This window comes from Rhinopithecus bieti, unplaced genomic scaffold, assembly GCF_001698545.2.
Source record: "Rhinopithecus bieti isolate Rb0 unplaced genomic scaffold, ASM169854v2 scaffold_7308, whole genome shotgun sequence".
Lineage (NCBI taxonomy): Eukaryota > Metazoa > Chordata > Mammalia > Primates > Cercopithecidae > Rhinopithecus > Rhinopithecus bieti.
In genome coordinates this window covers 185,787-207,785 of record NW_016805423.1, presented here as the reverse complement: position 1 = coordinate 207,785, position 21,999 = coordinate 185,787, and the positions used below count along the sequence as shown (strand labels likewise).

The 21,999-nt window shown below is 39.5% G+C and overlaps 1 protein-coding gene across 8 annotated transcripts in view; it reads right to left on the bottom strand.

Moving 5' to 3' along the window:
- Positions 1 to 21,999, bottom strand: part of TMEM108 (transmembrane protein 108) — a 339,699-nt gene that overhangs the window by 210,137 nt on the left and 107,563 nt on the right. For 2 of the 8 annotated variants that reach the window (XM_017872401.1, XM_017872402.1), the window contains exon 3: positions 3,371 to 3,442. The exons of the other annotated variants lie outside the window; for them this stretch is intronic. The gene's annotated coding sequence lies outside the window, so the exon portion shown is untranslated. The remainder of the gene's footprint in view (positions 1 to 3,370; positions 3,443 to 21,999) is intronic. 8 annotated transcript variants of the gene reach the window in all.

Below are 21,999 nucleotides of genomic sequence, written 5' to 3'. Positions count from 1 at the left end.
CAATAATATCTGTATTTTTGAAGGCATCTATTCCTAGAAATATATATTAACTGATATACACTGATATATCTCCTATCATACTTTGGAGATATGTTTCTTCTTTCATTAAAAAAAGCAGTATATTTTAACAGATTTTGATCTTTTTAAAACTCTGGCTTTAATATTTTGACCATTTCTTTCTTGAAGTGAAATGATGGTTAGTGCTTGTACACCACCAATATCTAAATGCTTTTTTTGGATGATGTCTTAGAGTGTGTTAATGTGTTTCTAAATATTGGCTACATTTTAAACTAAGTATTTTTACAATTAAAATTTTGGTACCACATTTTACTAGTTTTGGTTTAACCATGATTTAAACCTGTCATTTTTCTTCTCTTCATTCATACCTTAGCTGAGAGTTGGGAGATCCTAGAGTTTACAGCAGGCTTTTGAATAGGTAGCATCTTAGAAAATTTCATTTTTTTTTTTAACTGAACAGAACCAGAAAGATGGCCTAAAACATTTGGGTGGCCTCCATTGTCTTTTCTGTTTTATACAACTTTGTCCTGTGTTTTCATACATGGACAATGTGAATATTATTGGAATATTAGTTTTTCTATAACAGTTACATAAATTGAGCTAAAAACACTTAGTTTGGAATTTTCGTTTTTTTTTTAATCTCCCAGGAAGCACACATTACTATTCTTTACAACCAGATGGAAAACAACATTAAGTCATCTCTTACCATGAAGTTTTAAGGAAATGGTATTTTAATAAAAATGAGAAAGCTGTGGTGTAAAAGTTATCCCCCTCTCCTTATCTCTCTGTTAACATCAGAGCAGTATTGAAATAATGAATGCATTGTTAATGAACCCAAGAAAACAAAAACGATAGTATCTGATCCCGCCCTTGTTTCCAGTACATCTGCGCTGAGATGGTCTGTTGTTATTCAACCAGCTAATCACCATCTTTTGTTCGCATCACTGTGTTTTTACTCACTGGGGCTAATCTACACAGCCATCTGGTATTTGATAGATAATTGCTTTTTCTAAGTCCCACAGAGCCTGAAAAGCATCTCAGGGGAAACTGAACTAGATACATTCTTCTCAGGTAGGGTAACAACTGGAGCTAAGATGAAGGGAAGGCTATAGTGATCATTTTCAACTGGGGTACACATTTTGTCCCAGGTTATAATAAACCTGGAGTTATATGGGAAATGACAGCTTTGATAATATTCCGTAGTATGACTTGTTCTAGAATCTGCTTCCATTTTCCCTGGCAGCCTCATCTTCCAGAACAACTGAATCAGCCAGCCTCTCTAGTGCTGAGGCTCAGAAATCTGCAGTGTTCATAAGCTCTCTCATGTGATTCCATGCATAGTCCGGACACCAGGAATTAAATAATGAACACAGTCCCTTTCCCATATAGATAATATTTTAGAGTTCTGTTTATAATAGGATTTTGTTTACAATAATTACTTTTCTGATTACAAAAGAAATACATGCTTACTGCAAAAAGCTTAGAAAATACAGAAAGTCCAAAGATGAGTACAGAACTATATCATCCAACGATAAACAAAGTTAATATTGCATACTGCTATGGTTTGAACGTGACCCCTAAGTTCATGCGTTGGAAACTTAATCACCAACGCAACAGTGTTGACAGGTGGGAACTTTAAGAGGTGATTAGGTCACGAGGGCATGAATGGATTAATGCTGTTATCTTGGGAATAGGTTCCTAATAAAAGGATGGGTTCAATCCCCTTCTCCCAGCTCTCTCTCCCCTGCTCTCTTGCCCTTCAACCTTCCGCCATGTGAAGATGTAGCAAGAAGGCCTTCGCTAGATGTGGGCCCCTTAACTCTAGACTTCTCAGCTTCCAGAATTGTAAGAAATACATTTTTCCTTATAAATGACCCAGTCTGTGGTATTCTGTTATAGTGTGTAAACCAAAATAAAATCCTACCTGCCCCACAACGGACTGAATAGGCCCCCTTGTGGCCAAGGCAACCCCATAAAAATCTTAAAACTGAGTTCCCAGCCAGGATGGGATGGGAAGCCAGACATGACTCATTACATCCCTTCCCTTTTGCAGTTTAGACACAACCGACCAGCATTAATGTCACAATAGGGATCATAAGACTGACAAAACAGACTCTCTGTGGCACTAAGATACCAAATTATAAACAGGACGTAAGGCCATGCCAGGAAAGGGTTAAGTCACACACTCCTACCCTTGGAATAAATAAACTATGTTTATTTATGAGTAAAATAAATGATTTTTTTCCAAGTTTTATTTTTAGTTTAGGGGTGCAGGTGCAGGTTTGTTACATAGGTAAATGTGTGCCACGGTGGTTTGTGCACAGATCATCCCATCACCTAGGTATGAAGCCCAGCATCCATTAGCTATTCTTCTTGATGCTCTCCCTCCTCCCAACCCCACCCTCCAACATGAATTATGTTTTAATTGTCACAAGGTTTTCCTTTTTCCCTAGCAGCTACACAAACACTGGCCTTGGTATAAACAATTACAACTCATCCAGCTCACAGATGCTAACTGAACCCCTGTTCTATCAGCTATAAATACAGCTTTAATGGACAAGACTGATTTCAGTAACTTTCTCCTGATGAAAAGACCATCAACCATGGACTGATTCTGGCTGGTTCACAGATGTTGCCCACTTGGGTGCCTTCATGCCCCAAAAAGACCTTTTGACATATAGGGCCTAATTGTAATTACATTTAAATGTTAAGTGTCCACCCCAAAGTGAATATAGGTATATGTTATATGTATGTTTGTCCAATACACATGTGTTAGGACCACATATTCACCTATGAATATTCATAGCCCATTCTGTAACCTGTTCAATGTGTATGTTTAGCCAACCTGTTCAGCATAAAGCTCCTATCCCAAACCCACCTCTTTCGAAGTGGGTCTTGGTCAGAGGCAGGCTTCTCAGCCTGTGGGAGGGCCACCTTGCAGGCTATAATTCTTAAGAAGAAATAAAGCCTCTTCTCCTTTTCTAAATTTATAAATTGTGTGTTTATTAAAGTGACAAAACAGACTGAGATACATATAAACCTGCAAATACTTCCTTTTCCAAAAAGTGAGATTTGCACAAAACAGTCTATAGTCTCTCTTTTTTTTCCTCCACTTACCAATACGTCATGAGGAGTTTTTAACAGGACATTGTCTTTTTACAGATCTGTAATCTGTCTTATAGTATATAATTTTAAAATGCTCTTCTCTGTCACTTCGAATCATCCAATGTGTAGTGCATTTAAGTCTGCCCAGGCCTAATCTCCCTTTGGCATTTAGTCCCTCAGGAGGATCTCGAGGGCTGCCTTTCAGGTTCCAAAGGAGAACACAAGCCTTCACAATGCCCCTCCTCACCAGGAAAGGGTGGTCTGAAGATTGTCCTCAATCCATGCCTTACAGCCACTCTGCTCTGCTTCTCTTTTGACCCTAAAGAGTGATACAGATATACACCATGTAAATAGAGATGTTTCTTTATCAGCCTGTAGTCTTTCTGGGTGTTCAATGATGACATAGAATAGCTTCTAAAAGAATCAAATGGTGTTTCATATAATTTATTTTTAATAAGTATTTATATTCCTTGGATCAAAGGCAGTAGTGTTTATACTTTGTTACTTAAGTGTACAAATGTGTGAAAAATATTTTCCCACTATTCTCCATCTGTGCAGTTATGCACTTTTTTCAATATGGTGCTCTGGTTGGATACATTAATGCTTTCCCATGTGGACTTTAAATTATGTATATTATTAATTTTTTTTTCAGTAAAAGTGAGACCTCTCTTGTGAACATTTAAAGTTCACAAAAGAAGTGACTCTTCTATCATTTAAGGTACACGAGAACCCCCAACATTATCTCATTCAAGGGTCACAAGAGCCCCCTAACATAGCCAGGATTGTCACATTTAGCTGCAAGATCTTGCCACAGTCACCATTGTGTCAGCAGTGCCAAACACAGTGTCTGGTACATAGGATTCATGAACAGCTGAACATCAGGTTAAATGTTTTGACCACGTCATGTGGACAGTAAGATGGCAGAGTAAGGACACTCCCAAACCTAAGATTCTCACTACAAGTTCAGTGTTCCTTCTACTATATTACACTGTCTCCTGCCATTCCAGCTCCAATACAAACATTTTCATTCAGACCCACCAATCATATGACACAGGGTGTTCGGTGTCCAGCTTAGAGACTCCCCACTTATTCAAACTATCAGGCTCAGCAGACAGGCTAGGCTAGAAACTGTGTTAAAGGTACCTGAAGAACTATCCTTAGTCAGAGGTGTTCAGTCGAGTTAGTAAGAAATCCTGGCTCCCATCACCCTTGCTGTGACTTGACACCTGGTCTTGTCTGCTGAGATTAATAAAAGTATTCTTGTCATATAGTAGAAAATGGCACTAAACATAGTCCATGCAAAGGCAGACACAGAGATGGTTGTGACGGCTGTTCTATAAATTGATCTGATTTAAGAGTTCAATGCTACTGCTTACAAAGAGAAAACAATATTATGAAGAGTTAATCAGACTCTATATCTTGATAGGAAGTTATAAAATGGAAACCTAGGTAAGGGCAACTAGAAATAGGTAAGATCCCAGCTCAGAATATTGTGAAAATTGAAAATCAGGAACTTGAGACTGAGACAAGTAGCTGTCAGAGAACAACCAAGTGTGGAACAAACTGGGGCCTTCACCAGCAGCCTAAGCTGTGGGAAACTCGGTGGCTAGGGATGATTTCAATGCAGAGGGAGGAGAAAGATGACAATAAGAGGATGCTACACCCAGTGGCAAAATTATCAGAAGACTCATAGATTCAGGCCCCTGAGCATCAACTCTCCCACCTCTCAGTGAGGCACAGAGGTCTAAAATATCCTCCCTCTCTCCATAGTCTTTAAGGCTGCAGCTGTAGTTCATTTACATCTGATTTTCTGGTACAGAAAGGTTTAGGGGGTTAGAGGAAGGAGTGTGAGCCCCTGTATAACTGTCTCCAAGTCACAGTCCCCACTAGCCTGGCTAGGGCAAACAAGAGCATCTCTCCTTCCTCTGCCCCTCTGCTGTCCACCAGAACAGCTATTATCACTTGTGATTCTCTGCTCTCCTCATTACACCCTCCTTGACCCCTATGGTATATAAGGACTATTTGGACAATGCACCCTTCAGCGGCATAAGTTGGTTGGACAACACCACGCCATCCCAGGGGAACATGTGTAGTTCCCACACTTCTCTTGGCTGTTGCCTTCCACACTGTCCTGCCTCTTCCCCACTGGACAGGGAAGACAATGGCCAGTGTATAAGTTAATTGACTCTAGGGGGGATGGAGAGAGGTAAAAGAAAGTAAGGCAAGAAGCCAGTAGCCCATCTTGGAAAAAAGGGTTCCCCAACCTGTCCTCTGCTTTCTGAGTCTCTTTCCCTCATGAATATTCATGTGTAGCTCTTTAGCTTGGCACTCTCTGGGAAATGGCAGCTGAGAGGATCAAGACTGTGGCCAGTAAAAGCAAGGGAGAACTGACAGGCATGCAGTTAGAAAGCAAGCAACAGACATTAAACTCAAATTCCTTAGATGCAGACTTCCTACTAAAATCTGTATGCGGTGGAAGAAAACGGCAGCCCTAGATGTTACTCTTATGCCCATGTTACCTTTTGGAAACCACACACCCAGCAAACTGTTTCATATGCTGCCAGAAATAAACAGACAGAATGCAGCTGGGAACTCTGAGCTGTGCTACTCTGCAAATCATTTTACTGCATACAAATGACAGCTATTATACAACTGGGATCCCCCAGGGAAATAATTTCTATTCCCAACTCCGTTTATAACCTGATGAGTCAGTTGAGGTCAGCAGGTTGGAGCAGTGTATTAATGAAGCCAAGGGCTCAGAAAAGATGCCCTGGCAGACCTGGATATTTTGCACAGTAAAGATCTGCTTTCCCAAGACCACATCCTTTAATCTTCAAGGTCTGTCTTGCAAATGTGTGCTGGACATAAGAAGGCTGAACAGAGGGCACTGATGGCTCTGGAAGCCAGAACCCGCGACTGAAGAAACAATTCAGAGATAAAAAGTGACCAGGACATACTCCTGTCTTTAATCTGACTCCCACCTTAGGAATCAGGGTCACTGTTATCACTGTGTAGTGAGATCATTTTTCATCTTGGTCTGCTCACTCAGGCTGACTAGTATCATGTTCTTTTCCTTGTCTCTAATAGTTCCCCTTCCCTTTGAGGTCCAGTTTCTAACCTACAGTAGTTACAAACAAAATAATAGAGCATGTCAATAAGGTTCCAAGGGAGGACCTATACAGTAAACAAATGGTTTTAATGCACAAGCTTTGCGAAAGTAGAGCTCTCCTTCTATTCTGGGTTCAAAGCTTTGTAGCAGGAAACCAAGATTAAAGAGATCTAGCTTTCGTATATCTGAAAAAAAAAAAATCTATGATTCAATGCTCCCAAGTACAGCTATTTAGGATAGTCTTAAGTACTATTCAGTTTAGAATACACTCAGATCTTGAATCAGTTTCCTTTTTTTTTTTTTGCTATATGTCTAGCAGGTTAAAAAACTATCAATGGGAATATTCCCAACCTCACTTTCACCACCCCCAACTTCACTCTAGGTTCCAATGTGCCTAATGTGACTCTTAACCTTTTCTGAATGCTGATTTAGAAACTGGGGCCAAAAAAGAGGTAACAACAGCACCTGAAGGCACTTAGCCAGGTTTTCGAGGAGCTCTTTGGTTTGGGGTTGGCAAACAGACAGAAAGACACAGTTGGCAGAGCTGCCATGTGTGTTGAATACTGTATCAGAAATGGCGAGGCAAGATTTCAGCAAGTTCTGTTATAGGTGAAAAGCACACCCTCTCACTGTGGGCATTTTTTTTTTTTTTTTTTGAGGGGATGAGTAAAGATGTTAGTTGCTTTTAGTCATATTTTTCTGCCACACAGTCGTTTCTTTGAACATAGCACTGCAAAGAATCAGGACTCAATGGAACCCCAGTTATATTTTACATTTTGTTTTATCTAACACAATAATAATAGCTAACATTTATTGAGCACTTACCATATATCATTTATTCATTCAATAGCCATTAATTGAACACCTACCTACTATGTTCCAGGCACTATTCTAGGCATTGGAGATACAACAGAATAGGACATAAAAGGTTCCCGCCTCATGGAGCCTGTTTTCTAAGGAGAGTAGAGAGACAATGGACAAATATACAAGAGGCAGAAAGAGTGACAGGGTGGCTACTTTAGACTGAGTGATGAAAGAATGCCTCTCAAGGATGTTAAGATGAGAGCTGATGGTGTGAAGAGGCCAGCCCTGTAAGATTAATGGACAAGCATTCCAGGAAGCAGAAACTGCATGTACACAAGTGCCAATGCAAGTACTTGAAGTATGAAAACAGAAGGTTGGTATGAATGAATCAAAATGGTGCCCAAGGTAGAGGTGGGACCAGATCATGCGGAGTTATGCAGGCTTGGGTTTTATTCAACATGCCAAAAATTGAGAAGTCACTGGAGGATTTTAAGTAAGAAACCAATATGATGGAATGTTCATTTTTAAAAGATCACGTTGGCAATAGGTAGAAAACTGCTTTTGGAGGTTACGGGGAGGGGTGTGTAAGCAGGAGGGCCAGTTAGGAGGCCATTACAGGGGCTCAGGTGACAGTGTAATATCAATGTCAGACATCATGCTTTGCATCAAATCCTTAAACTACCCCCCAAAGAAGTCTACAGAATTGCACAAGGATAAAAGTTTGGCACCAAAGGTGACGCTGGACTGACCCAGCTACCAGATACATAAGAAGTGGAGCAGGATGGCTAGGCTGAGTGACTTGCAGAAAGTAGGCAGATAGGTCCTCAAAGTCAACAGAGGTTTGAAGGCACAGATAGGTTAGCAGTGACAGCAAGGAATTGCCAACTGATTAGATCTACCCTGGGAGAATCTCCATCAGTTTTTATGTAAATGGAAAGCATTTGAAAGTGGCAGCCCAAGGTGGCCAGGCCAGCCTGGCTATGCCCTATTGCAATAAACCTGGCTCTAGCATCCAAGGCTAAAATACTTATTTAACCTAAACCTAGAGAAGCAGCATTCAATCTGAATGAGTCCTAGGAGTCAGTGATTTCACAAACACAGAGTGGAACTTAGGCCTTGTCTAGTTCCTGATAGAGGAACAGAGAATATCATTTAGACCCAAGGCCAACTCCTTAGGTGTGGCTATGTTGAGGACTGGGAACACACACGTTCTCACAGTCTCGCACCCAGACCCACTAACCAAGGAAACATTGCTATTGGTTCCTCATGTGATTCCACTGAGCAGCATTAGTTCCTCTTCTCCCACCAGCGCCGCTTTCTAGACCCAGCTCTGAGGACTTTAACTGAGTCTGAGTGATCCACAAGAGGAGCAGCAGCCCTAAAGGAAGCCCGCCTAACCTGGAGGGTACCTTATGCCTCCGACGGACTAGAAAGTCAGTCCCCTCTTAAGCACACCACAGGAAAACCCTGTAGTCCTCCACAGAGAAGGCGTCTGTCAACAAAGAAGGTGACTGTGAACCTAGCATGTTCTGTTTGATTCTGGCTTCTCCCCATGCTTCTCAACATGGAGTCTTACTTGCAGTGACATCAGAAGCAAAGCCATTACATTCTCTCTGCACCTTTGCTGGGTCCTCTTAAACAAAGTAGGACAAAACAGAAAGAGATTTCACATAGTTTCTGAAGAAAAGTTCAGAAAATAAAAGCGAAAATGAAAACAGAATGAAGGGATATGGGATGGGCATAGAGGAGCAGTTAAAGGAGAGACGTCCTAGAGCCATACTGCTCAGCTTCAAGTCCCAGATCTGCTACTAACAGTTGTGTGACCTTGCATAAGTCATTTAACGTCTCTGTGACTCAGCTCCCTCATCTGAAAAATGCAGGTAACAACAATATCCGCTCACAGGGCTATGAGAAGTAAGTTAACATGAACATGTGGAACAGTCCCTGGCCCAGAGTTAGAGGTATGTACGGGTTATCATCATCATAGTGAGCTTCTTAAATCTGAACGCAAACCTGTAGTGCTGCTCCTGGAAAAAATTATACCAGAAAGACACTGAGTAAGGTGTAGGAGCCCTCAAAGATCAGGTCATCAAAGGGGTGGATCCTTTGGAGTGAACGGAGGAAAATAAGTTAGCTACTTAGAGCATGGATAAATGCAGCCAAAGAGAAGAAAGAGAAATACACAGATGACAGATGTACTAATGTTTTAAAATAGCTAAATTACAGGGGAATGGGCCATGGAGACTTACCTAACTAGATTAGCAAAACCAGAATAAAAACTAGTTTATAGGTGGAAAACCATGAAGTACATCATAGTGATAAATTCCTACTCATCATATCAACTGGTGTGATAAGGGACACACAGAGCAGCTCACATACTTCCTTACAACAGTGGGGAATCATAGAGGATGATCTATCAGAAACCATGGATGTCACGAGTGAAGAAGATCTGGGGAGACAATGAATGTAATATTCTCCATTTTTATATGGAAAGCCTGCATTATTGCTGTCCTTCACTGGGTGATTCATCACATTCACCAACAGATATAGCAAGCTTGTGACACTTTCCCTGAATGGGAAAGGGTGGGAATTTTTACAGCCTGCTAAACATACATACGGCCTGAGCTATTATTCTGCTGTGTTAGCCACCTATTCACAAACCTTGATTGGCAGGTGGATGACATTAGCCAGCTGTGGGAAAGGCCAAAGGAGATAGTAACCATGGACATTTAACTTTGTGATAGCTCCTCTCCTGACTGGCTATTTAACTAAATTAAATCTCCTGTCCCTCGTCCTTGAGATACTGGGTTCTCCAAGTAGTGCTGGAAGATGGACAGTGCTCCTTCACATCTCCAGCCACAAACACTGCACAAACTTAGGCTCAGGAAGGGGACTACATGCCAAAGTTCAATCACATTTCACCATGCATCGCAGAATGATGGGCAGTTTCTCTTTGACTCTGGCATTTTTTGATTATCTATGAAACAAATGTCAAAGATGTCAAAGAATTAAAAGGTTTGCTTCCTTAAGTCAATCTATTTCACACCAATTTCTCTTTTTCTTTTTTTTTTTCTTTTGACAGAGTCTCGCTCTGTCACCAGGCTAGAGTACAGTGGCGCGATCTTGGCTCACTGTGAGCTCCGCCTCCTGGGATCAAGTGATTCTCCTGCCTCAACCTCTCAAGTAGCTGGGACTACAGGCGCATGCCACCATGCCTAGCTAATTTTTCTATTTTTAGTAGAGACGGGGTTTCACTATGTTGGCCAGGATGGTCTCGATTTCTTGACCTCGTGACCCGCCTGCCTTGGACTCCAAAAGTGCTGGGATTACAGGCATGAGCCACCACACCCAGCCCATCTAACCAGTTTCTAAGATACATGAGACACCACAGAGATAAATATGGAGGGCAGAACCCACCTCTGTTTTTTTGTGTTTGTTGCTGTCTGAATCTGTTATATAAAAAGGAGTTAACAGGACTCACAGGATTGTCAAGAGGCTTAAAGGAGATAACCCACTTGTCTAGTACCTGGCATATGGCAATGTAGGCTTTACTCTAAAAAGAAGGGTTAATCTGTTCAGTCTAAAGAGACTAAGCACTCAAAAAGCCATGTTGTAGTCTGCAGTGCTGGCACTAACCAGCCTTTCAACAGAGTCACACTGGGCTAATTGTTATCCAGAACCGGGAGAGCTCATTCCCTGGCTCACACACACCCTGAGAGACCTATATTCAACAGGATACACGTAAATCCTCACTATAACTGATGGCTTGGATCATCAGAGTTAGCGACTGTTACACTGAATGCTTACTATATTCTTTAATGCAGGTAAGAGTTTAATATAAAGTAGCTCTGTTTTAGGCACCTCCAAGAGAACTTGATATCCTTAACCTGTTAAAAGTATGCTGAAACAGAATGCCTCCCTTTCCGTGGCTCTCAAGCACCAGTTTATGGCCACATGTTCTAAAATGGGTCCAATTTTCTCTAAGTGAGCAAAGGGTGTCAAGGAGAGTAAGAACTTAAAATCTGAGCAAGAGTTTACTTTCCCCAAACTTATAAGACTTAGGTTTAATTTTGTTGTAATAACTACAGATTTGTTAAATATATATACATATTATATATACATATACACACACACACATATATATAAAGGTAGCTTGTCTTTAATTATATTCAACCACTTTTCCAAATATTGTTATGATCTGTATAGAAACTTTGTCTTGACCAATAACTTTTCCCTTCAATTAAAACTTTTGAAAAATAGAAGTAGACAGAAAAGCCCAGTTCTATTACTGGTCTGTAGATATCTTAAATACTTAATAGAAAAGATGAGAAAAAGACATGACTGGATTGAGCCAACATCTTTTTTGGAAAATTGGAGTTAATGGTAGCAAAGATATTAACAAATCTAACATGCAGCAGACACATGTATAACATATCTACAACCTGGATATCCAGGTACTCAAGTAATATTAAGAATGATTGGTACACATTCTAGCCAAACTGTTCTAGGAAATTATGTTGCAGTAACAACCCCAATATCTCATTACTTTAACATGACCATCAGGTACCTGAGGGCTTTGCTCATCATGGCAACTCAAGGGACCCCAGGTTGATTAAGGCTTCACATTGCTTCCACAATCCCAGTGGCAGAGAAAAAAAGGGGAAAACAGTGATTCACACACTGGCTCTTAAAAGCTTCCACCTAGAAGTGGCAAATATCCACTTGGGCCCACATTTCATTGGCCAGAGTAAGATACATGGCCATACCTAAATGCAAAGGAGGCAAGGCAGTACAATTCTGTCACATGCTTAAAAGGCACAGAGGTGGACATTTCTGTATATCACAAATGACAATCTTACGTAAGAATCTTGCATTGTTCTTTCTCATCTGTTATCTCATTTGATTTCTACTCCACCCTTGTAGTTTGGGTTCTATCTGCATCCCATTTTACAAACAAAAAAAATAGCCAAGCCTCAGAGAGATTAAGTGACTTGCTTAAATCACATAAATAGTAAGTCAAAAAGCTTTTGGAATTTCATATTATAATATTCCAGTTAAAAGGCTATTGTGGTACAAATCTTTGCACCCACAATTTGAAGTACCTTCTAACTTGTTATTTGTACTATTCATTAAACGTTATCTGATGCTACTCATCTCTTCATATATACTACACATGTACTCTATCTCTAAATTCTGTGCTTCCTGAAGATATATTGTCACATAGTTCCTTGCATTCCCCACAGTATCTCAGCTACTGCAGAGACACAAAAGGCAAATATTTTTAAGTTTGTCTTGGTTGATTTGTAAAACACCTACAGAATCACTATTTTCTGAACACCAAGCCTGTACTTTGAGTGTCTCAGGAGAAAGAAGTTAACTAGAAAAGTTAAGTCTAGGCCTGGGCAACACAGCAAAACTTTGTCCCTACCAAAAAGAAAAAATAAATAAATAAATAAAAGAAAAAATAAAAACAAGATTGAAACTGGACCCTCACCTTACGTATTATACAAAAATCAACTCAAGATGAATTAAAGACCTAAATGTGAAACCTAAAGCTATAAAAACCCTGTAAGATTACCTAGGAAATAACATTTTGGATATAGGATCTGGCAAAGATTTCCTAACAAAAATGCCAAAAGCAATTTTAGCAAAAGCAAAAATTGATAAATGGGACCTAATTAAACCAAAGAGTTTCTGCACAGCAAAAGAAACCATCAACAGAGTAAACAGACAACCCACAGAATGAGAGAAAATATCTGCAAACTATACATCAGTGATCTAACATACAGAATCTGCTTAAACAAATGTACAAGCAAAAAACAACCCCATTGAAAAGCAGGCAAAGGTTATGAACAGACCCTTTTCAAAAGAAGATACACATGTGGTGAACAAGCATATGAAGAAATGCTCAATATCACTAATCATTAGAGAAATGCAAATCAAAATCAAAATGAGATACCATCTCTTATCAGTCAGAATGGCTATTATTAAAAATTCAAACAATAACAGATGCTGGTGAGGCTGCCAAGAAAAGGAAACACTTGTACACTGCTAGCGGGAGTGTAAATTAGTTCAGCCACTGTGGAAAACAGTGTGGTGATTCCTCAAAAAACTAAAAACAGAACTACCATTCAACACAGTAATCCCACTACTGGGTATATACCCAGAGGAATACAAATCATTCCACCATTAAAAAACACATGCACACATTATGTTTATTGCAGCAAATAATAGCAAAGATATGGAATCAACCTAGATAGCCAACAATAGACTGGCTAAAGGAAATGTGGTATATATATACCATGAAATACTATGCAGCCTTAAAAAAGAATGAGATCACTTCTTTTCCATGAACAAGGATGAAACTGGAGGCCATTATCCTTACCAAACTAACACAAGATCAGAAAACCAAATACCATGTGTTCTCACTTATAAACAGGAGCTAAATAATAAGAACACATGGACACAAGGAGGGGAACAACAGACACTGGGGCCTACTTGAGAGGAAAGTGGAAGTGGGGAGAGGTTCAGGAAAAAAGTACCCAGGTGATGAAATAGTCTCTATACCAAACCTCCTAGTCATGAGTTTACATATACAACAAACCTGCACATGTACCTCCAAACCTAAAATAAAAGTTAAAATACTAAAAAAAAAAAGTCTACTACTTTATTGTTATGGAGAACTTAAGACTACTCCATTTGGAGATGTTCTTCATATACCACCTTCATTTACAAATACAAAACTTTTGCTTTTGTAAATACATGGTGCGTGTAAAGTGCATGTAAAGTGTGACTATATATGTATGTGCTTCCCTTTTTCATCATATCAAATCACGTCACACACTACAGACAACACATCATTCTTACTACATACAGTCACTGCCCATTTGCAGACTTCTGTTTGCCTTTGTTTTGACATTGAAAGTTTCTCTTTGTGAATTCACTAAAAATCATTTTTTCATCATTAAGTCATTTCCATAATTTCCCCAAAGGCAGAAATTTTCTGAAAACACTGGAATGAATGCAGTGCTCCTGCACAGGGCAAGATTGGAAGGATCAAAAGCCAAGTGCTTAATTAGCACCAGAGTCTGAATAAAAAGGAGAAGTGATAATGGTGAAACCAGTTTCCTGATAGCTTGTCTGATCTCTCTTAATCTAACCACAGACTAAAATTCACCTGGGCATGCTACTTAATTTCTCACTTTCCTCACTGTAAAAGTGGTGTAATAACAGTACTTATTTCATAGGGGTGTTGTGGGGATTAAACGAGAATGCATAAAACACAGAAAATGTCTAATACATGGTAAGCACTCACTAAATGTTATAGCTATTACTTTCCTTTGAATTTTGCTAAATGATTCCACTTGAGCCAACTGAACTCAGATATTAACATATAATGAAATTTTAGGGCTGGAAGGGACTTCAGGGTCTACCTGCTCCAAAGAAATTTAGGGCATTTGCCTGGAATCAAACAGTTTATGAGGAAGCCAAGATGAAATCTGAGTTTCCTGACTGTTAGCCTCATGTAATTTTATGTATAGAACGAACATCTTGGCCGGGCGCGGTGGCTCAAGCCTGTAATCCCAGCACTTTGGGAGGCCGAGAGGGGCGGATCACGAGGTCAGGAAATCGAGACCATCCTTGCTAATGAGTGGTGAAACCCATCTCCACTAAAAAATACGCAAATAACTACCGCGTGATGGGTCGCGCGCCTGATAGTCCCAAGCTACTCGGGAGCTGAGGCAGGAGAATGGCGTAAACCTGCGGGGGGGAGCTTGCAGTGAGCCGAGATCCAGCCCACTGCACTCGCCTGGGCCACAGAGCGAGACTCCGTCGTGCAGAAAAAAAAAAAAGAAAGAACATCTTATGTGATTATCTATTGTATTTTTGAGATGGAGTCTCACATCTGGCGCCCAGGCTGGAGTGCGGTGGCGCGATCTCGGCTCACTGCAAGCTCCGCCTCCCGGGTTCCCGCCATTCTCCTGCCTCAGCCTCCCGAGTAGCTGAGACTACAGGCGCCGCCACCACGCCCGGCTAATTTTTTTTATTTTTAGTAGAGACAGGGTTTCACCGTGTTCGCCAGGATGGTCTCGATCTCCTGACCTCGTGATCCGCCCGCCTCGGCCTCCCAAAGTGCTGGGATTACAGGCGTGAGCCACCGCGCCCGGCGGAACATCTTATTTAGAATGTGTTTGACACAGTGGTCTACTTGATTCTGCACAAATCAAAGTTGATTTTCTTTGGTTAGTATTCATTTCCTCTGAAAATCCATCTATTTAAGCACAGAGAACACAACCAACCCCCATCATTGTTAAATCGTGGCCTGAGTACAAAATGAAACAGGCCCAAATATTCAATCAAAGCTCTTTGCTGCCTAGAGGTAGGACTCCAGTCTGAAATTAGTTCTATTTTGCTCACCAGCTTAATGATATTGTCAGTTGTTTTTTAATTAAGTCACCCTTAACTGCTACACTGAATGAATTTTAAGAGCTGGCAGAAATGCTTGCTGGGTTCCAATGCACTTTAAAAGTGAAAAAATTTAAATTGGTTCTCTTTTAAAAGGCTTAGATAAGGGCATTTCAGAAAGCAGCTTAAACATGTTTTTCCAGGTAATAGGGGTCTGGAAATTCCAGCAAGTTTCCATGTTCTCCAGGCTCTAAGAGTTATATTCTAATTCCTCCAAAGTAAGCCTCTGAATTGCCTTATCTGTGAAACAGAAATCATGACCCTGGTAACCCAGGGGAGGCATACAGGGGTCCTGTGACAAAGGCATAACCCAAATAGATGACGGCAATTTCTAAAACAACTATAAAGATGGATTTCCTCTTTTTATTCTTTCTTTCCAAAATCATATCACTATACAACAGACAGCAGTGTGCCATCTAGCTTCTCTTCTGTCCTTATGAAGGTTCAACTGAGATACCTCTTGAACAAAATAGATGAAGTGAAGTCAGCATACGTTGCCATTACACTGGCAAATGAAGAAATAGATTTTGCGTCCTTTTAAGAGAGCCCGTTGAAACAGTAACGTGAATTCCCAGCAGACCAATTGTTTGCAGAAGAATATGCTATTGCTGTTCCTTAGCAACCAATGCCATTCTTCAAAGGCACTGTGAATGAAGAGTTAAATACCTTCTTCTGTCCCTTGTATCTAAAGTATGACTTGAGATTCTGATTAAAGTGAATGTTCTACTGGCATTTTGTAAGCACTCAAATGATGAAGCTCGCTCGTGGAGTTGAGTCAGATGCTGTTTTGGTCAACGGAAGTCTCAGACAACCAAATAAATACGTCATCACCTGATATGTGCAGGTCAACTGTAGATGCATACAGTAGCATATGGACTACTCTGGTTGGCATCAACCATGACATTCAACTCTCCATTCTCTTACTTAGCTCTCTTAGGCACTCAGGATACGGAGATGCTGTGAAATGTTTAACAAATAAACCTCTACTTAATTTAAAGTGACAAGATATCACAAATTTAATGACAATCTGCAATTAAAATATTTAGCAACTCTATATAATGGTTCTATTGCTATTTGAATATAAACACAAAAGAAAGATCTGTCAATGAAATAATTCATTAAATTAGGTTATAAACCATTAAGCCTGGTTTGTTACAATAGGCTCTTTGTTACTATTATTTATTTCTAGCATTAAAATCCTAGTTTAATGTCAATGATTTTCCCCTCGAGTTTCTATTAGACTCTTCTTACTGTTCAGAGGGCTTCTCAGAATATAAAAGATAAAATACCTCTACAAAGAAAATTTATGCTTCATAGCAAAGGTGACTTGTAATTTGATTTCCATGATGGTTTTGCCATTAAAGATCTCTGGAGTGGACTTCGGAAAGTCTTCTCAGTAAGCTAGCTCATATTTAATATTGCTCAGTTGTTCATTCATTCGTAGTTTGTCCATTATCGACAAGTATTTGTTGGGCATCTTGGTGCCATAAACTGGGTTAGGGGCTAGGGATACAACAAAACAAACATGTTCCCTTCCCTCAGGATTACAGTCCTAAGGGGGATAACAGAAATTAACAGCCAAATACAATGCAGCATGTCAAGTGCCAATGTCAGGAGAGGATCAATGCTAAAGGAGCACCTAGCAAGGTCCCCTTACCAAGATGGGGTTCATAAAAGATATCCTGGAAAAATGGTGGTGAAATAGGGGAGCTAAAGGAATAAAAAAGGGTTCTTGGAAGATGAGGTAGCAGGTACACAGGCCAGGAAAAGAAAGGCACGGCAAGAGAAAGAAATGGAAACTCGTGACTGATATACTCACATTGGGATAATGAGATCGAAGGAGGTAAACTGGGGACTGACCAGGAAATATTGTATAAGCCAAACGAAGGTGTCCGAGTTTACCTTAAAAGTATGGGGGGAGGCATTAAAGGTGTTTGGATAGGAAGGTGGGAGTGTTCTTGACTGTGGCCTACTCTTCCTGCCATCTTGTACTTGTTGGATCGATGTTCACTGTGCCATCAGACTACTTCTCTCATAATGTCTCTGATCTCACCCCAGTTTGGAAACTTCTATAGATGTTTTATAACCACAGAATGGCTTTTTTTTTTTTTTTAAGCTAAGCTATCCATCATGTTCTTGATCTGGGGATCACACATTCTAATTCTCTAATTCTTCTTACTATTCAAGTAGATAAATACATACTTAAGAAAAGTTAACTACAAGTTTATGACTATGACTTCAAAAGCACAGGCAACAAAAGACAAAATATCAAATGGGGCCACATCAAACTAAAAGGCTTCTGCACAGCAAGGGAAACAATCAACAAATGGAAAGGCAACTTAGAGAATGGGAGAAAATATTTGCTATTTCATCTGATATCATATATCTAATAGGTGACTAATATCCAAAATATATAAGAAATTCAAACAACTCAGTTGCAAAAAAAACAAAACAAAACAAAACCAAATAACCTGATTTTTTTTAAATGGGCAAAGTACCTGAGTAGATATTTTTCCAAGGAAGACAAACAAATGTCCAAAAGTATGTGAAAAGGTACTCAACATCACTAATCATCATAGAAATGCAAACGAAAACCATAATCAAATATCACTTCATATCTGCCAGAAAGGCTATTGTCAAAAAGTCAAAAGATAACAAGTGATGATGAAGGTGTGGAGAAAAGGGAACTCTTGTATGCTGTTGTTGGGATTGTAAATTGGTACAACCACTGTGGAAAACAGTATGGCTATTCCCTCAAAAAACTAACAATAGAGCTGCCATATGATCCTGCACTCCCACTTCTGGGTATATATCCAAAAGAACTGAAATCGGTATGTCAAAGACATATGTGCACTCCCATGTTTATTGCAGCACTATTTATAATAGCCAAGATATGAAAACAACCTAAGTGTCCACTGAGAGATGAATGAGTAAAAAATAGCATTCCCTTATGTATATGTACCAGATGCATATATATATTCCCTTATTTATATGTATCTGGTACATGTACATGAATGAGTAAAAAATAGTATTCCCTTATGTATATGTAGCAGATACATATATATATTCCCTTATGTATGTGTATCTGGTATGTATACATAAGGGAATACTATTCAGCCTTTAAAAAGAAGAAAATTCTGCCATTTGCAGAAACATAGATGAACCTAGAGGACGTTATGTTAAGTGAAATAAGCCAGTGCAGAAAGAAAAATACTGTATGATCTCACTTACATGTGGAGTCTAAAGCAGTTGAACTCATAGAAACAGAGTAGAATGGTGGTTGTCAGTGGCTGGCAAAAATGTGGGGATTTGGATCAAAGGACACAAACTTTCAGTTATAAGATGGGTTCTGGTGATCAAATATATAGCATAGTAACTATAGTTAATTATAATGTATTGTATACTTAAAATTTGCTAAGAGATCTTTAGTGTTCTCACTATACATTAAAGAAATGGTGAGCATATGAGGTGATGGATATTAATTTGCTTGATTTGGTAATCACTTCACAATGTATCCACGTTTTGAAACATTACAGTGTACACCTTAAATACATACATTTTTTACTTGTCCATTATTTTTCAGGAAAGCTGATGCAGGGAGACAAGAAAGGTGAACTGTTTCATCTGAGGGTCTGTAGGGTGCTGAGTCAACTGAGTAAGGCCTAAAACCTAAGCTCCTATTGGTCATTCTTCTACGTAGCAGTATCAGGTAGTGAAGTCCAACTTGACTGATGTAGGTGTTTTCTTCTCTTATTATATAAGCTAGGTTAAATATTTGTGTTTTCTTGTTGTTTTTGTTTTGTTTTGTTTGAGACAGGGTCTCCCTCTGTCACCCAGGCTGGAGTGCAGTGGCATAATTTTGGCTCACTGCAGCCTCAGCCTGCCAGGGTCAAGTGGTCCCCCAACCTCAGCCTCCTGAGTAGCTGGGACCACAGGCACACATCACCACGCCTAATTTTATTTATTTTTTGTAGAGAGGGGGTCTCACTATGTTGCCTAGGCTGGTCACAAACTCCTGGGCTCCAGTGATCCTCCCACCTCAGCCTCCCAAAGTGTTGGGATTACAGATATGCGCCACCATACCTGACCAATGTTTGGATTTTCTTTTTTAACCTTACGGGCACATTTAAAAGCTGAGAGGCTCTCTTGAATGACCGCTATCAAGAACATAATTTAAGAAATATCATGATGAAGCCCTGTTAATACAGATTTATATTCTGGACACATAGAAGACTTTTCAGTGAAACCTTGGACTTTTTCCAGTGTTAGCATCACCTAACCGAAAGCATAATGATATGATGTAAGCAGTCCATATCCTCATGGAAGATTTTTTATTATTATTAATCAATGCTCCTAGAAATGAAAGTGCAATGCTACCACAACCAAACCAGACTCTCTGGCTCCTCAGTTATCCTGCACATTTTCCAACTGCCCCAAGAAAAGCAGCTATTATATTTGCCTAGCTTTGGCCAATAGAGGCTCTTTCAGATTGGCTTCTGTGTCCTTTTAGTGTACTTTTTTATTCTTGAGCATTTCCTTATTTTCCGCCACCAAAAGATGCTCTCAGTTCCTCTTGTATTTTCCTCTCCCAGTCTTAGAATCAGCCATTTCTCCAAGAAGCCCTGGGCTATTTTATCAGGAAATGATATTTAGAAACCAAAATCTGGGTACTAGGTATGTTCATTGCTCTTCATGGATACAGCTAGAAAATATTTGTATGTATATTAATGCAGGTATACAGAGATATCTGTATTTCTGTAGTTAGCTATCCAAATATGCATTATAATAAACAGGAGTTCATACTGATATTTCTAACTTCAATCCAGTACCACAGGATTTATACAGGATATGTCACAGCATTCAGAGAAGGGGAGTTTTTAATCAGAGAAAGATTTTAAGCAAAGAAAAGATTTCTCAAAGCAGTTACGTCTTAGGCCAGACTGAGAGGGGAAAATACTGATGTGGTCATTGAGTTTCTTTAAATAAAATCTTCTCAGCAGTAGGTAGTAGGTCATACTATGTTTTACAGGTGAGAAAAGTGAGACTCCAGAGAGGTTAAGAAAGTTGCCAATATTTTGCTACAAGCAAAAAACAACCCCATGAAAAAGTGGGCAAAGGACATGAATAGACATTTTTCAAAAGAAAACATGTATGAGGCCAAGAAGTATATGGACAAATGCTCAACATTACTAATCATTAGAGAAATGCAAATCAAAACCACAGTGAGACACCATCTCACACCAGTCAGAATGGCTTTTGTTAAAAAAGTCAAAAAATAACAGATGCTGGAGAGGTTTCAGAGAAAAGGGAACACATAAGCAAATGCAAAAGAACAAAAATCATAACAGTCTCTCAGACCACAGTGCATTCAAATTAGAACTCAGGATTAAGAAACTCACTCAGACCCACACAACTACATGGAAACTGAAAACCTGCTCCTGAATGACTACTGAGTAAATAACAAAATTAAGGCAGAAATAAATAAGTTCTTTGAAACCCATGAGAACAAAGACACAATGTACCAGAATCTCTGGGACACAGCTAAAGCAGTGTTTAGAGGAAAATGTATAGTACTAAATGCCCACAGGAGAAAGCAGGAAAGATCTACAGTCAACACCCTAATATCACAATTAAAAGAACTAGAGAAGCAAGAGCAAATGAATTCAAAAGCTAGCAGAAGACAAGAAATAACTAAGATCAGAGCAGAACCGAAGGAGATAGAGACATGAAAAACCCTTCAAAAAATCAGTGAATCCAGGAGCTAGTTTTTTCAAAAGATGAACAAAATAGATAGACCACTAGCCAGATTAATAAAGAAGAAAAGAGAGAAGAATCAAATAGACACATTAAAACATGATAAAAGGGATATCAACACTGATCCCACAGAAATGCAAGCTACCATCAGAAAATACTATAAACACCTCTATGCAAATAAATTAGAAAATCTAGAAGAAATGGATAAATTCCTGGACACATGCACCCTACCAAGACTAAACCAGGAAGAAGTCGAATCCCTGAATAGACGAATAACAAGTTCTGAAACTGAAGCAGTAATTAAGAGCCTACCAACTACAAAAAGCCCATGACCAGACAGATTCACAGCCGAATTCTACCAGAGGTACAAAGAGGAGCTGGTACCATTCCTTCCCAAACTTTTCCAAACAATAGAAAAAGAGGGACTCCTCCCTAACTCATGAGTCCAGCATCATGCTGATACCAAAACCTGTTGGAGACACAACAAACAAAGAAAACTTCAGGCCAATACCCCTGATGAACACTGATGCAAAAATCCTCAATAAAATACTGGCAAATCTAATCCAGCAGTACATCAAATAGCTTATCCACCACGAACAAATCAGCTTCATCCTGGGGATGCAAGGCTGGTTCAACATATGTAAATCAATAAACATAATCCATCACATAAAGAGAACCAATGACAAAAACCACATGATTATCTCAATAGATGCAGAAAACGCCTTCAATAAAATTCAACATCC